We start from the raw sequence: 16,319 nt of genomic DNA on the forward strand, positions 1-16,319 counted from the left end.
TTCAGGGTAGTCATATTTCAAGCTACATTAGTTAAAATTTTGGGGACATCAGTTGGTCTTTGGGAAAAGGAGGCCATAAGTACTCCCAGGATTTATGGGGTGCTGAAGCCCAGAGAGAGCCCGTGGAAAGCTAATGGCCACAACACCAGAATCCAACTTGTTTAACTTCAGCCAAGCCTTGGAAAAACTATTAGATAAAGCATTAACCTTAAGACTATACTTTCAGGGATCATTTCTATAGTTTGTTACTAGATAAAGCATTAACCTTATTCTAAAAGTGATTTATGGGTGCCTGGGTGGCTCAGTGGGTTAAAGCTTCTGCCTTCAGCTCAGGTCATGATCCCAGGGTCCTCGTATGGAGCCCCGCATCAGGCTCTCTGCTCAGTAGGGAGCCTGCTTCCTTTCCTCTCTCTGCCTACTTGTGATCTCTGTCTGTCAAATAAATAAATAATTTTTTAAAAATCTTAAAAAAAATAAATAAAATACAAGTGATTTATACTTAAATTGCTAGAACAAGACTTACAATTTATGTATTACTAAACTATTGGGAAACTGGTCAGTTTGTTTGGACAGTATTATGATGAACCAGCATCTGAAGCATTTAGAGCATGAAATCTGCCACTATGGTTCTACCTGGCTAAATAATTCCTTTCCAGTACTCTGCTGATTAAGTAATGTATTATGTTCTAGACATTGGGATACAGGCTAGAAATTAAAAAGAAGGAGGAAAGGAAAAAGAGTGCTATGGACATAGTCCTGATTTCACATAATTTGCTTTCTATAAAAAATTGTAGGTTTGTGTTTATGGAAAATGGTTCAGCCTGAGTTGTTTCAAAGTATATTTGTATTTCAATTAAGTTAAAATGATACAGTATTTTTTCAAAGGAATTAAGAACTATTTTTGAAAATTTGTGATAGTTATTAGGGAGGATAATGACTGCTATATCTTGGGTTCTAAAATGTTTATAATTTTGTGTATTCTAAATATTGCCCAGATTGTCTCTTTTAGTCACTTTATCCAACTACAGCCACAATTTTCTATCTTATCTTGCCTATAATGTTGCCCTTTATTTGAATTACTTCAACAATCCTTTAACAAGTGGATTGGTTTTTGTTAGCATCTTACGTACAAGGTACTGCTACAGGCAATGCAGATCCAAGAGAAACAAGAATGACCAGACCTCAGCATTCACTGAGTTTATATTTCAATTTGTGTATTAGTATACCCAAACAGTTAAAGAAAATATTATAACTATTTTGAAAACAAACAAACAAACAAACATGGAGGCATGAGAGTAGTAAAATGCATGGGCTATTCCCTGAAGTTGACAATTAACCAGGGACCTGAGCAGTGAGAAGGTCCAGATAACTCAGAGGTGAGGAAGAGCAATGCAGACAAAGGAAAATGAATGAATGGCTCCTGAGTCAGAAAAAGGCTAGGCATGCTGGAGCAGCCAAAAGAACCCAAAACATATGTACTATGATGACATTTGCCCCACTAACTTTAACTTCACAGATAACTGGGAGATACTTCTCTATGGGTCTTTATAATTTTTGTCATCTTAGAGGAGAGGCACCAACTGGCCTTTTGTTCCAAACGATTTTTTCAAGGGTGTTTATGTAGAATGGAACACCAAATTAGCCAGTTTATTGCAATAAAGCTCTCATTGTATACACACCCAGCAAAATTAAACCTGACATTATATTTTGTCTTTATCGTCTAGTCAATAATTACCACTAGCATCAAGTGGTTATTTTTATTTGAAGGATGCATGTAAGAGTCTAGTTTATGGTCTTAGAAAAGATACTCAAGGGCATTCCCTTCTGTGCTTTAGCATCACTGATGCCAATTCCACAATTATGTACCCTTCTACAGCTCAGCTTTCTAACATGCATCTCATTCCACATTTTGTACATATTCTAATTTATTCCTGACTTTATTAAAACTCTCTCTGTACAACCACATTATTTATAAAATTTATCTTAGTAATTCCCCAAAGACAGTTAGGAAAACACTGAAATTTTTATAAATATTGAAAGAAGAAAATTCTTCTTTTGCTGGATAGACTCCTCCTTTTTAATAACAATATGGATCCATCTTTCACCCATCTATCCTTTCTGAGGCAACTTGACAATATTTACCAATACTTCATCCCACTTTCTAGAATATGACAGACATTCAAATTAATTTCCCCTTTCAAAGTGTTGATGGTTTGTGAAATTAGACTCTGGGAGGAGATAGCCTGGAAAAGTGATATGAGCCTCTCTGTCCCTTTAGACTTTCTGAATGAACAGGCAACATTTCCTCCATTTAAGCAATGCTTTTGTTTTATTTTATAAACAGCAAATGCCTTTATGAAGACTGAAAAATGGGAATCAATTTAATCATTTAAACATTTAAAATAGGATCCTTTTATTGTAAGTAAGTGTACTTCAATAAAGTTGATTACAAATAGCCAACATGACATCATACTATGAAATTTGAAGTCAACTACAATAAAAAAATCTGGAGAGGTGCATGTTAAACAACATGATACTAAAAAATAAATGGGTCAACCAGGAAATAAAAGAAAAAATTAAAGAGTACGCTGAAACAAATGAAAATGAAAACATGATGGTTCAAAACAGCTGGGTGCAAAGGCATATAAGAGGGAAGTAAACAGCAATACAGGCCTACATAAAGAAGTAAGAAAAATCTCAAATAAGCAAGCTAACCTTACACCTAAAGGAGTAAGAAAAAGAACAAACACAGTATCATACCAGAGGAGGGAAATAATAAAGATTAAAGCAAAAATAAATGACCTAGAAACTAAAACAACAATAGAACAGATCAATGAAACCAGGACCTGGCTTTTTAAAAAATATATACAAAATTGATAAACCTCTCACCAGACTTGTTATCAAGGAAGAAAAAAAAAAAAAAGAAAGGACCCAACTAAATGAAATCATAAATGAGAGAGGACCAATAATAACCAACACCACAGAAATACAGCCAATGTTAAGAGAATATTATGAAAAGCTATATGCCAACAAATTGGACAACCTGGAAGAAATGGTTAAATTCCTAGAAACATATAAACTACGAACACTGAAACAGGAAGAAATAGGAAACTTGAACAGATTGATAATCACCAGAAAAACTAAATCAGTAATCAGAAAACTCCCAACAAACAGTAGTCCAGGAACAGCTGGATTCACAGGAGAATTCTACCAAACATTTAGAGAGGAATTAATACCTATTTTTCTCAAAGTATTCCAAAAAGTAGAAAAGGGAGGAAAACCTCCAAACTTATTCTGAGGCCAGCATTACCCTGATACCAAAATCAAAGATACCACTAAAAACAAAGAACTACACACCAACTTCTCCGACGAACAAAGAAGTAGAAATCCTCAATAAAAAACTAGCAAACTGAGACCAACAATACATTTAAAAAAATCATTCACCATCATCAAGTGGAAAAAATTCCTAAGTTGCAAGGACATCAACATTCCAACTCAATCAGTGATCAACAAAAGAAAGGATAAGAACCACACGATCATTTCAGTAGATGCAGAAAAAGCATTCAACAAAGTACAACATTCATTCATGATAAAAATTCTCAAAGAAGTAGGTTTAGAGGGAACATAGCTCAACATACTAAAGGCCTTGTATGAAAAACCTATAGTTTACATTGTACTCAATGGGAAAAACCAGAAATTTTCCCCTAAGGTCAGGAATGAGGTAAGAATACCAACAGCATTTTTCAAAGAGCTAGAACAATACTAAAATTTGTATGGAACCACAGAAGACTCTGAATAGCCAAAGCAACACTAAAAGAGAAAAAGCTGGCAGCATCACAATTTTGGATTTCAAGTTATATTACAAAGCTGGAATAATCACAACAGTGTGGTACTGGCACAAAAACAGAAACACACATCAATAGAACAGAACAGAAAAACCAGAAATGAACCCACTATTATTTGGTCAATTAATCTTTGACAAAGCAGGAAAGAATATCCAATGGGAAAAAGACAGTCTTTCAACAAATGGTGTTAGGAAAACCTGACTGCAACATACAAACGAATGAAAGTGGACCACTTTCTTACACTACACACAAAAATAAAATAAAAATGGATTAAAGACCTAAATGTGAGACCTGCAACCATAAAAATCCTAGAAAAGAACACAGGCAGTAACTTCTTTGACATTGGCTACAGAAACGTCCTTCTTTCATTTTCTTTTGTTTTGGTAATAACTTTCTAGATATGTCTCCTGAGGCAAGGGAAACAAAAACAAAAATAAACTATTGGAGTTATATTAAAATAAAAAGCTTCTGCACAGTGAAGGAAATTATTTGTAAAACCATCAGAAAGCCTACAGAATGGGAGAAGATATTTGCAAATGGCATACCTGATAAATGGTCCCTATCCAAAATATATAAAGAACTTACAACCCTCAACACCCAAATATGAATATAATTTTAAAAAATGGACAGAATACATGAATAGACATTTTTCCAAAGAAGACAAACCAATGGCCAACAGACACATGAAATGATACTCAACATCACTCACTGTCAGGAAAATACAAATCAAAACCACAATGAGGTGTCAGCTCACACCAGTCAGAACAGCTAAAATCACCAACACAAGAAACAATAGGTATTGACGAGGATGTGGAGAATGGGGAACACTTGTGTACTGTTGGAGGGAATGCAAACTGGTGCAACCACTCTGGAAAATAGCATGGAGGTTCCCTAGAGAGTTAAAAATAGAAATACCATACAATCTAGTAATCACACTATTAGGTATTTACTAAAAAAAAATACAAAAATAATTCAAAGAGATACATGTACTACATTTATAGTAGAATTATATATAATAGACAAAATATTGAAGTAGCCCAAGTATCCATTGATAGATCACTGGATAAAGATGTGGCTATATAATGGAATATTATTCAGCTATGAAAAAAAATGAAATCTTACCATTTGTAATGGCATGGATGGAGCTAGAGAATGTAATGTTAAGGTAAAATAAGTCAGAGAAAGAAAAATACCATATGATTTCATGCATATGTGGAATTTAAGAAACAAAACAATCTAGAAGAGGGAAAAAAGAGAGAGAGAGATGCAATACAGATCCAATCCAAAAACGAGACTCTTAACTTTAGAGAATACACTGATGGTCACCATAGGAGAGGTGGGTGGGAGATGGATTAAACAGGTGATGGGGATGAAGGAGTGCACTTGAGGAGATGAGCACAGGGTGACTTATGGAAGTGCTGAATCATGATATTGGTCACCTGAAACTAACATAACACTGTATGTTAACTAACTAGAATTCAAATAAAAACTTAAAAAGCTCTCCCCCAAAAAACAAGAAAATCAAATGTCTTTTTTTTTTTTTTTTTTTTTTTTTTTTAAGATTTTATTTATTTATTTGACAGAGAGAAATCACAAGTAGGCAGAGAGGCAGGCAGAGAGAGAGGAGGAAGCAGGCTCCCCGCTGAGCAGAAAGCCCGACGTGGGGCTCGAACCCAGGACTGGGATCATGACCTGAGCCGAAGGCAGCGGCTTAACCCACTGAGCCACCCAGGCGCCCCGAAAATCAAATGTCTTAATGTAATAAATCAATTTTGTTAATCCAAATGAGACCTTCATTATACAGCATACTTCCTAAAAGTTTGGATATTTTAACATCGTCTTTCCCCCCCACTTTTTAAATGCATATATTTAAGATGTACAGTGTGGTTTGATATATCTACAGATTGTGAACTGATTACAAAAATCAAGCTCATTACCACATCTATCATCTCACATAACTACCATTATGTGTGTGTGAAGAGAATAATTAATCTCTACTCACTTAGCAGATTGCACATATAGAATACAACATTATTAACTATAGTCACATGCTATACATTAGACACCCAAAATTTATTCACCTTACAACTTTGTACCCTTGGACCAATTTCTCTTTATTTTTCCCAACCCCAGGCTCTGGCAATCACCATTCTATTCCTTGTGCACTCATTGAGTACACTAAAATTTTTTTTAGATTCCATATATAAGTAATACTACATAGTGTCTAACTTTCTCTGTCTGGCTTATTTCACCTTGTATAATTCCCTCCAGTTCCATTCATGTTCTTGGAAATGGCAAGATTTCTTTATTTTTTATTTTTTAATCCCTGAATAATAGCCCATAATATATGTACATTCTCTTCGTCTTTTCAAAAAGGTAAGAGTAGCATCTATCATTATTTAATAATTAAGGGGGCGAGAATACTGTGGTAGGGACTTTGCATATAATATTCATTTATTCAACAAACATTTATTTGTGTCTACTCTTTGCTAAGAGTTATTGTAGGCTGAGGCTTCCCATACATTCGCAAATAGAAAATCTGGAGCCTTCATCAAATAAGAGGTGATTAACTCCAACTTTTATAACCAACTGACTATGACAGAAGAGAGTTATATTTACTCCTATCTTCTCTACTTTTTTTTTTAAACAAACCATGAAATGAACACATGCATGAGAAACTATAATTTCTAACAAGTTCTAGTAGGAGTCCATTCTCTCTTTCTACTCTATAGCAATTTAATTCTTAGAGCACAACTCCCATAAAAATCAAATTTTTACTTCAGATCCTTGTTCCTCTTAAACCATTATGTGCTAGGAGGTGAAAACATTTTGCTGTGTGGTTTTTCTTTGAAATAATTTCAAATTTACTGAAAATTTTAAGGACAGCAAAAAAAGAACTCCCCCCTTTTTTAGGGAACCATTTCAGAGTAAATTGAAGATATGTTGTCCTATTACTCCTGAACACTCCTGAACTCCTGCCCTATTACTTTTTTCCAGGACATGGAAATTCTCTTTCACAAGGCCAAAAGAAACATCAAAATGGAAAATTATTAATGATATGTTATAAATATCTAGGACCCAGAATCTCCAACTAGGAGTTTCTAAAATTTTTCTTTTTATAGAAACTGACCAGTTTAAAAATACACTTTGATTATAAAAGGAGTTCTTGGAATTTAATTATTAAAGCATAAGTGAAACAATGAATTGAAGAGTGGAAAGATAAATGTGAGCAAGTCACCCAAAATATAGAGCCAAAGGCAGGCTTGGAAAATGGGTAGAACAAAGATTAGAAAATTAGAAGACCAACTCAGGCAGCACAACATTCAAGAAATCTTTCCAAAGTAGCCTTTCTGGAAGGGTGAAGGAACCCCTCTAGGGAAAGTAGGGAAAAGGGCTAATACTAGTAAGCTAATTTTAATATGACCTTGGAAATAAAATGGAATTCAGTTATGCTTATGTAACACAATATTACACAGTCAGTGGCTGTCTCCAATCCTCTCTGTGCTATGGACAGTGACAATACAGAGATAAGACAGGGAGGGCAAAGGCCCCATCAGTCCTTTTTCTGACTACTTAAGATTGGAATTGTCCCAAGGGTGTAAATTCTTTTCCTGTGGAATGTGAGAAGAGAGCTGTCAGTTGTAATACAGTCCTACAAGTAGGCAGGGAAGGGGTTGAATCTTTCTCAGACCTGCTTCTTTGTTACTTTTTTAATAGGTAAAGTAAAAGATCATTTAAAATTAAAATAAAACAAACCAAAACTCTCCCTGCCAACACCATAATATATAAGCTGTAATATGGAAGACTTAAGATTCTAATATCCTCTTGGAAATAAGGATTTACGGTTCTTATTTCCTGCATGCTCCACCTCAGGTCAACATGTGACATGTATTCCATGCCCTGTCATTTTTGCATGGGCAGTTAATGCCCCAAAAGTCCTGAGTCATAAGCCACTTTTGCTTTCTCTGCCCTGAGTCAGGCACTCATCCACAGGGCCTCCATCAAAGCAAGCTCCTGGGGGTTCCCACTGGAGAGCCCTTCAATAATTATGAAGTTAGAAGCCAGCACCCTTAATCCTTCCCATTGGTGGGATTTGATCAGAAAGCTCTGGGAGAGGGGCACCTGGGTGGCTCAGTGGGTTAAGCTGCTGCCTTCAGCTCAGGTCATGATCTCGGGGTCCTGGGATTGAGTCCCGCATCGAGCTCTCTGCTCGGCGGGGAGCCTGCTTTTCTCTCTCTCTCTCTCTGCCTGCCTCTCTGCCTACTTGATCTATCTCTGTCAAATAAATAAATAAAATCTTTAAAAAAAAAAAAAAGAAAGCTCTGGGAGAGATTTCTTTCTTTCTTTCTTCCTTTCCTCCCCACCCCCCTCTTTTTTTTTTTTTTTTTTAGATTTATGTATTTATTTGAGAAAGAGAGAGAGTGTGTGTGTGTGTGCATGAGTGCCTGCAAGCAGGGGAATGGGCAGAGGGAGAGAAAGAGGGAAAGAATCTCAAACAGACTTCCCGCTGAGCATGGAGCCCAACGCAGGGCTTTATCCCAGGACCCATGAGATCATGAACTGAGCAGAGACCAAGAGTCAGATACTTAACTGACTGAGCCACCTAGGAGCTCCCGGGAGAGATTTCTTAAAGAAGACAAAATTGGTTCAATATATATATAAGATTCCTGCAAATATTTAGAGGTGCATTATATGACTGGAATCATGACTTAGTATCAGGTACAAAAAAAAAAAAAAAAGGCCACAGTAAATAAACAAAAATAGGCCATTATTAACATAAGAGAAAACAAAATCCTGGAAGGAAGATAAAGCACTCTTGTATAGTGAGTGCATGACTGAGCTCTGAATGCTTTCATTTAGTTATAATATGAGAGACATGAATATTCATTTAATAAAAATTATGATACACTATTTCAAGAGGATGAGAGCTCAAAAGTGTGCACGTGTGTGATAGGGGCCGGAAGATGAAAGAAAGCTAAATTTTCATGTTCCACAGTGGGAAGCCAATAAATAAAGCCTATTAATAAATAATCAAGAAATAGCAATATAAGCATGTTATTTAGAGATATGGAGAGATCTCAAAAGAATCAGCTAATATAACTGAAAGCAGTTGCATCTGTGCAATAGGAAATAGACTGAGAAAAAAAGCACAGGAACCATTTGACTCTTTAAACTGTTCATATATAAGTGTGATCAATACAAAAAAGTAAATTGAAAAATACTGTATTGTATATATTGAAATATAAGTTCATCTACAATTTTGAATTTTTATGAATACTTTATTTGATATTAAATTCTCTTACATGATATCTGTAAACTTTGCATTCTAGTTGGGACTTTAAAAACACAAAACTAAAAATATTTACTTTCTTGTAAGTGGAAAAAAAATCTTCTAAAGATATGGAAACTAAAACAAAGTTGAATATTTACTGTAGAAACTGTAACCACTTTCAAAGGTAGAAAATTTGGCCAAAAAGGAAGAGAATTTGATATAAAGAATTCAGAATTGCGTACATAAAAGCCATTTATGAAATATTGAAGAAATTATGCCTGATAGGAAAATGTCACAGACAGTTTTCTGTCCCCGTTTCATAGTTAGCAGGATTCTGGATGACCCTGTGGATGTCAGACATCAAAGCTGTGTCCCACCATGTTTCATTCAAAATTTTAATATTCCTGACAAAACTAACAGTGAAAAGAACACTCATCATCAGTGACTTTAACAAGTCACTTTTTCTGTGAAGATCTGAAATAATTTAAAGATTTTTTATTTGTTTTTACTTATTTGACAGACAGAGATCACAAGTAGGCAGAGAGGCAGGCAGAGAGAGAGGAGGAAGCAGGCTTCCCGCTGAGCAGAGAGCCCAATGCGGAACTCGATCCCAGGCCCCTGGGACCATGACCTGAGCCGAAGGCAGAGGCTTTAACCCACTGAGCCACCCAGGCGCCACAGATCTGAAATAATTTAATTTTATTTTCTCATTAAATTACTTTGGGATATTTTAATTTCAGTTATAAATGATTTAAGACTTCTGTATATTGATACATTCAAGTAAGCGTATATTATAAAATGTTATCACATATTTATTAACAAAGCCTGATTTGTTTGGTTGCTGAAATGCAAATCTTGACCTCATGAGTACAAATGAACATTTTTAATGTATAGATGATAAAGAGGGCTGCCAGAGTCTCAAAATTGAGGCTTCAATGTGTCCAGGCTAGACGTAGGCCTAAAATAGAGAAACTATCTGGAATGAGTGGCATTCTTTGACTATTTAACCTAAACTTCCCCTTAACTTTCAGATTTCAACAATTAGAGGGGACAGCAAGGCAGGTCTAGAAAACCTATGGCTAATAAAGAGAAACCATGAGCTTGATTCATTGACAACAGTGTTTCCAGAGCATGATAGTTGTAAGGCCTGGGCAGTTCATTCTGAAATTAAACAACTTAAAATGTATACAACTTAAAGCAAGAAAAAAGAAACCAACACACTTAATGCTCTTCAAAATTCTTAGAGAATCACCAATCTACCAATCACCAAGACAAATCCCAGACTGGCTCTAATCCTTCTTCTCCAAACTGTTTGTTCTTTGACATTCCTTATCCTAAAATTTTCATGCCGATCTCCTTGGAATTTCCCACAGCCTGCCATCCGTGCCTAGTTTAAAACAGTCTTAAGTTTGCATGGACACACACACACAGAAATCTATATATACAGGAAGAAATAGCTAAATGGGCCTTTAGAGATATAGGTACTAAATTATCATACAAAACACATTTCTATCTATAAATGGGAGGTCAAAACATTTGATTGAAAAACTATAATTCATCAACCATAGGTTCATACTGTTACAGTAAGTTCATGATAGATTGCCATGAGGGCCTTCTCTGTATTCATATCCTTTTCACTGTGACTTCACAGTTCCTCCTCCCAAGAGGTGGTATTTATGTTTTTAATTCTGAGTTTAGCTACAGGCTTTCCTTTGGCCAGTGGAATGTTAGAAAATGTGACTAAGCAGAGGTTTGAAAGGCTTGTTGAGTTGGGCATATAGCATCTGTCAGTGCTGTGAGGTCACAGCCAGGCTAGTCTAGTAGATGAGATGCAGAAGGTCCGTTCTCCCCCTTGCCCCCGCTGATGACCAGACAACTATGTAATGATCAACACCAGAATAAGAGCAACCTATCAGTGAAACCTAGCCCAAATCAGTGAGTCTCAGACCCTGACCAAACAAATGCATATTGCTTCTAGTTAATCAGATTTAGATCACTGACATGGAGTTCTCTCCATGACATTTATAAGGCTAACACCTAAAGTGATAGGGAATAGTCACTTAATTCTAGAGATGATGTTTTTAAAAACTACACTACATAAAAATATCATATAGTATCTAGTGTGAAAATATTACACTGAAACTTGTAACTTAGAAAACCATAGCTGGAAATTTGAAGTCTTGGCATGAAAACAAATAAACTTAAAAATACATACATAAATAAATGAATTGTATTCTGCTGGTTTCCTGAAATTTGCTTCTCATGTCAAGAGGGACTCTACTGAGCTCTCCATTAGTATTGGAAATATTTGGATAAAAATACATAGCCACATGCTTCAAACTCTTACATACTCCAACTGTTAGACACAGGCACTGTCAGAGCAGACTCTGCTTCCCAGAAAAATTAACTTGGGCTCATGCCATTTGCAAGAGTGGTCATCCACCTACACCAAGGCCCTTTACTTCTCTATCAAATCCTTCATTAGTGCTTATTCACTGCCTCATTTATTCTACTCCAGAGCCGTTCCCCAACTGCACAGTCTACTCCAACTTCCTTCCTCAAATTAATCATCAAGTCCTCTTAACTTACATAAGGATAGGCTATTATTCCAGTTGGATATTCCCACACCATTCTCATCATTTAAAAATGGAAAATCATTTTAAGCCCTTTTTTTAAAAAAAAGATTTTATTTATTTATTTGACAGAAAGAACCACAAGTAGGCAGAGAAGCAGGCAGAGAGAGAGAGGAGGAAGCACGCTCCTCGCTGAGCAGAGAGCCAGATGCGGGGCTCGATCCCAGGACCCTGGGATCATGACCTGAGCTGAAGGCAGAGGCTTTAACCCACTGAGCCACTCAGGCACCCCATTTTAAGCCCTTTTCAAATTCAAATTTGTGTGTTGGAAAGACTCAAGAATATACTGTATTTCTAAAGCAAACCTGGGGTGCTATTTAAAGAAAGAAAATAATAGTAAAATCAGAGGAGTAGAAGATATTTTGTTGGAAACCACCTTAAAAAAAAAAAAAAACTACAGGAAACAAGTTGGAATGGCTGAAAGACAAATTAAGGAAAATTTCCAAACTACAGGAACAAAAAGCATGGAAAATAAGAGCAAAGGTTAAGAAATATAGAGTCAGATCTAGAAAGTTCTGTATGTTCTAATATGAGGTAGAGAAGTCTCTCCCCTTCCTCCCAAAAACCAAAAACCTCAATAGCAAACAGAAAATGAATAGAAAAAAGAAGACTGTGATTTTTTTTTAAAGATTTTATTTTTTTTATTTTTATTTATTTGACAGAGAGATCACAAGCAGGCAGAGAGGCAGGCAGAGAGAGAGGAGGAAGAGGGCTCCCCGCTGAGCAGAGAGCCCGATGCGGGGCTCGATCCCAGGACTCTGAGATCATGACCTGAGCCTAAGGCAGCAGCTTAACCCACTGAGCCACCCAGGTGCCCCGAAGACTGTGATTTTAAAATTAAATACTCTCTTCAAAATGTAATATACCAAAATAATGGTGATAATGATGATGATGATGATGATGATGAAGCTGATGAAACTGGATTTTGAGGCAGTTTTCCAAACATAAAGCAGAAAGATAACAGTATCAGAAATGAGCTAATTCTTGGCTGTAGGGCAGGCTTTGTACACAATATTGCATTGCTAAATATTTCTGGTCCCTTAGCTAGGATGTCTTTAATAAAATGAAGTCTGTATTTTGTGGTACCAAATTAATTTTGTAAAATGTACATATTCCAAAAGAACACTAGAAAAAGGCAGTTTTTTTAATCACTAGAAAGAATGCATATTATCAGTCTTATAGTAAGGCCTTTTATAAACAAGACAAATAAAGAAACTAAAGCCTAAGCAAGGTTGGGAAACAGGAGATGTACCAAGAGGGGAAGAAAGAACGATTTGAGCAGGAGAACAGGACAGGTCTCAAAACAAAATACCAGCTATAAAATGAACACACAGAGACAAAGAAAAAACTTATTTCAGGGTTATAGAAGTTTTCTAATTATTTTCTCTAAGCTGTTTCCTCTATATTTATTATTTATTTTCCTTTTGTGCGTTTTTACTATTAAGGTAATATAAATAAAGTATCTAGAGTGTCTGAGAAAAATTTTGCACCAGAAGTCAGTGATAATTATACTGTTATTAATAATTATATCCTGATGAAAAGGAAAAAAAAGATTTATAATTGACAGGCTGAAAAATTAGTAAATAAATTTGTAAATCTGATCTTTAATATATTCATCTAATTAGCTTCTTTTTCTGGATATGTTCATTCTAACAATGGTATTATAATACTTCTGGATAACTAGAACATGTTATACCTTTCTATTTCAAGACTTCTTATTGTCAGTGGATTATTACTATCCCAGAAGTGAGTATACCTAAATTGTAGCCCATTTTTTCCCCCAATGAACTCATTGTATAACTTAGGCAAGTCATCCTAAACTTTCTGCACTAGAATTTTCTCACCTTTAAGGCAAAATGATTATGATTTGCCACATAGTTCCATTCTGGTGTATTTTGCAGATACTGTCATGTGTCATCTATATGATCACAGTTAAATCCTTACAACATTATAGAAAAAATTTTTGATCCCCATTTTTCAGACACCGAAACTGAGTTCAAGAGACCTGCACAGAGGGGAACCTGGGGGACTCAGACAGTTAAGTATCTGCCTTCAGCTCAGGTCATGATCTCTAGAACCTGGGATTGGGTGCCATGTCAGGATCCCTGTTTGGTGGGAGTCTGCTTCTCCCTCTCCCCCACCTCTTCCTCTGCTTGTGTTCTCTGTCTCTCTCTCAAGTGAATAAATTAAATGTTTAAAAAAAAAAAAAAGTACCTGCACAGAGGCACACAAATGTGTGTCAGCATTCACATTCTAGCTTGTCTCCACTACTGTGCACTACTCCAACTAGGAGCTCTGATGCCTTATAGTTCGTGGAAGGCTGGAGGGCCTGAGTAGACACGTTAATTGCTAACACTACAGAAGTCGAAGTGTGTTAGAACGAGTCTCCTTCCATTAACCATTGCACCCTATTTTTCTCGTGTCACCATTAAGAATGCATTACTTTGGGGTGCCTGGGTGGCTCAGTGGGTTGGGCCGCTGCCTTCGGCTCGGGTCATGATCTCAGGGTCCTGGGATCAAGTCCCGCATTGGGCTCTCTGCTCAGCGGGGAGCCTGTTTCCCTCTCTCTGCCTGCCTCTCTGCCTACTTGTGATCTCTCTCTCTCTGTCAAATAAATAGATAAAATCTTTAAAAAAAAAAAAAAAGAATGCATTACTTTGGCATTACAGACAATACTGAAGTGGGAATTGCAATGTGGCATCATAGTGTGAATCAGTACATATCTAGCTGATAACGAGGTCAGTCAGGGATTAGATACAGAATAAGTAAGGATAAAAATATGAGCAAAATTTTGGAAAATACCCCAAAACAGATTCTACCTACTTCACAAATTTTCAATGTGTGGCCAATAGAGGACAATTGGAGTTCCTCTTTTTCAATATTGGAAAAAGCAAATCTAGAATCACAGGTAGAGAGAAGGGTAAAGACTTGAAAACGCTTTCAGACCAAATGTGATTATTCAGAATTTCTGGCACATAGAGTTACAGAACCCCATTTGGCTTCTAAGAAACTATGTAAGGAGAAAGTTAACTATTTGGCATTTAAAAGCTAGGAGAGGCAGTTTGTTTTATTCCAGGACAACTTGTGAAGGGCACCAGCAGCCACTCAGCTGTGAGAGATGTTTGTCCTTCTTGAGACAAAGGGGTTCACAGAAACGGGGACAGTTTCTCCTGGGGTCAAGGTTCCCTGTGTCCAGCATACCCATCACTATCAGTGAGTCTGTCTAGAGATGAGAGTTTTGCTGTCTCCAATCAGAAAGGAAATGGCTGAATTTGGAGACTGAGATGTGTTAGAAGGTTATTGGTACTCTTGGTGTTACAAATTAGTTATCTTCCACTCCATGAACTTCTTCCACAAAGGACCAAAGGTAGCAGAAGTCTTAAGGAGTTAGAAGCATTTTCTTGCAGCAAAATATTGATCGAGGATAAAAACACTAACAGTAATAACTAACCTCATCAGGGCCTATTCCAGGCACTGTTTAGGGTTTACAAAGACCATCTCATCTCATTCTCTCAGCAGCTTTGTGAGTAGTCACTGTGTTTTATACAAGAAGCAGCTGAGAATAAGAGAAAGCACATGTGGTGGTTAAGACAATGCAGACATAAAGCAATAGATGGTGATTTGAAATTAGTGCTGAGAGAAAAGCTTTCAGTCTTAATAAGCAAACATTTTGAGTTTTATTGACAACTGTTATTCTGCAGAGCCTTGTCCCAACTATGCTTTTCTAGATAGCATTTGTGAACAAATCAATCTCTTTCTCTCTCACAGTGAATATTTATGGATAAAATATGTAGAAATTTGTACACTTGAATAACAGTTATTATATATATTAACATATATACATGTATATACATACACACACACACACACACACACACACACATATATATATGTATACATATATATATATATATATTTATAGTGAGTGAAATAACCCACATGTCACCATTTAAAAATCAATACAGGGCACTTGGGTGGCTCAGTGGGTTAGGCCTCTGCCTTCGGCTCAGGTCATGATCTCAGGGTCCTGGGATCGAGCCCCACACTGAGCTCTCTGCTCTGTGGGAGCTTGCTTTCCCCTCTCACTCTGCCAGCCTCTCTGCCTACTTGTGATCTCTGTCTGTCAAATAAACAAATAAAATCTTAAAAAAAAATCAAAATTATTACAAAATAATTCTGTACCTAAATTTTATCGTGATGAAATGGAAACAAAACAAAACAAAAAACAAAGCAAAATAAAAACAAAAACAAAAACCCTGAGGTTAAAATCTCCTTGAATATTTAATTTCAAAAGTGCTATTTTCTGAATAAGATTTTGAATGCTGAAAATTCATCTTGTACTCTGCTTGCTAAAAGCATCTATTAGGCCAAGGTGGCTGCTGACATACTCAAAAAGTGCTCTTTTTATGCAACAAGAAAACCCCTAAATCAAATGGCTCAAAAAAAAAAAAAAAAAACTGTTCCCATATCTACAACTCAACAAACAGATGTGCTGCTCATGCAACTACCTCAAGTGCAAGGTCATCAGAACAGCATCCAGGTGGTCAGCCATTAGTGTGGCCAGTGTGG

At 36.3% G+C, this 16,319-nt stretch overlaps 1 pseudogene; it reads left to right on the forward strand.

Annotated features, from left to right (window-relative positions):
• The first annotated feature begins 210 nt into the window (after positions 1 to 210).
• Positions 211 to 282, forward strand: LOC125085405 (uncharacterized; annotated as a pseudogene).
• Positions 283 to 16,319: the final 16,037 nt, after the last annotated feature.

The sequence above is a fragment of the Lutra lutra genome, chromosome 14, assembly GCF_902655055.1.
Source record: "Lutra lutra chromosome 14, mLutLut1.2, whole genome shotgun sequence".
NCBI classification, from domain to species: domain Eukaryota; kingdom Metazoa; phylum Chordata; class Mammalia; order Carnivora; family Mustelidae; genus Lutra; species Lutra lutra.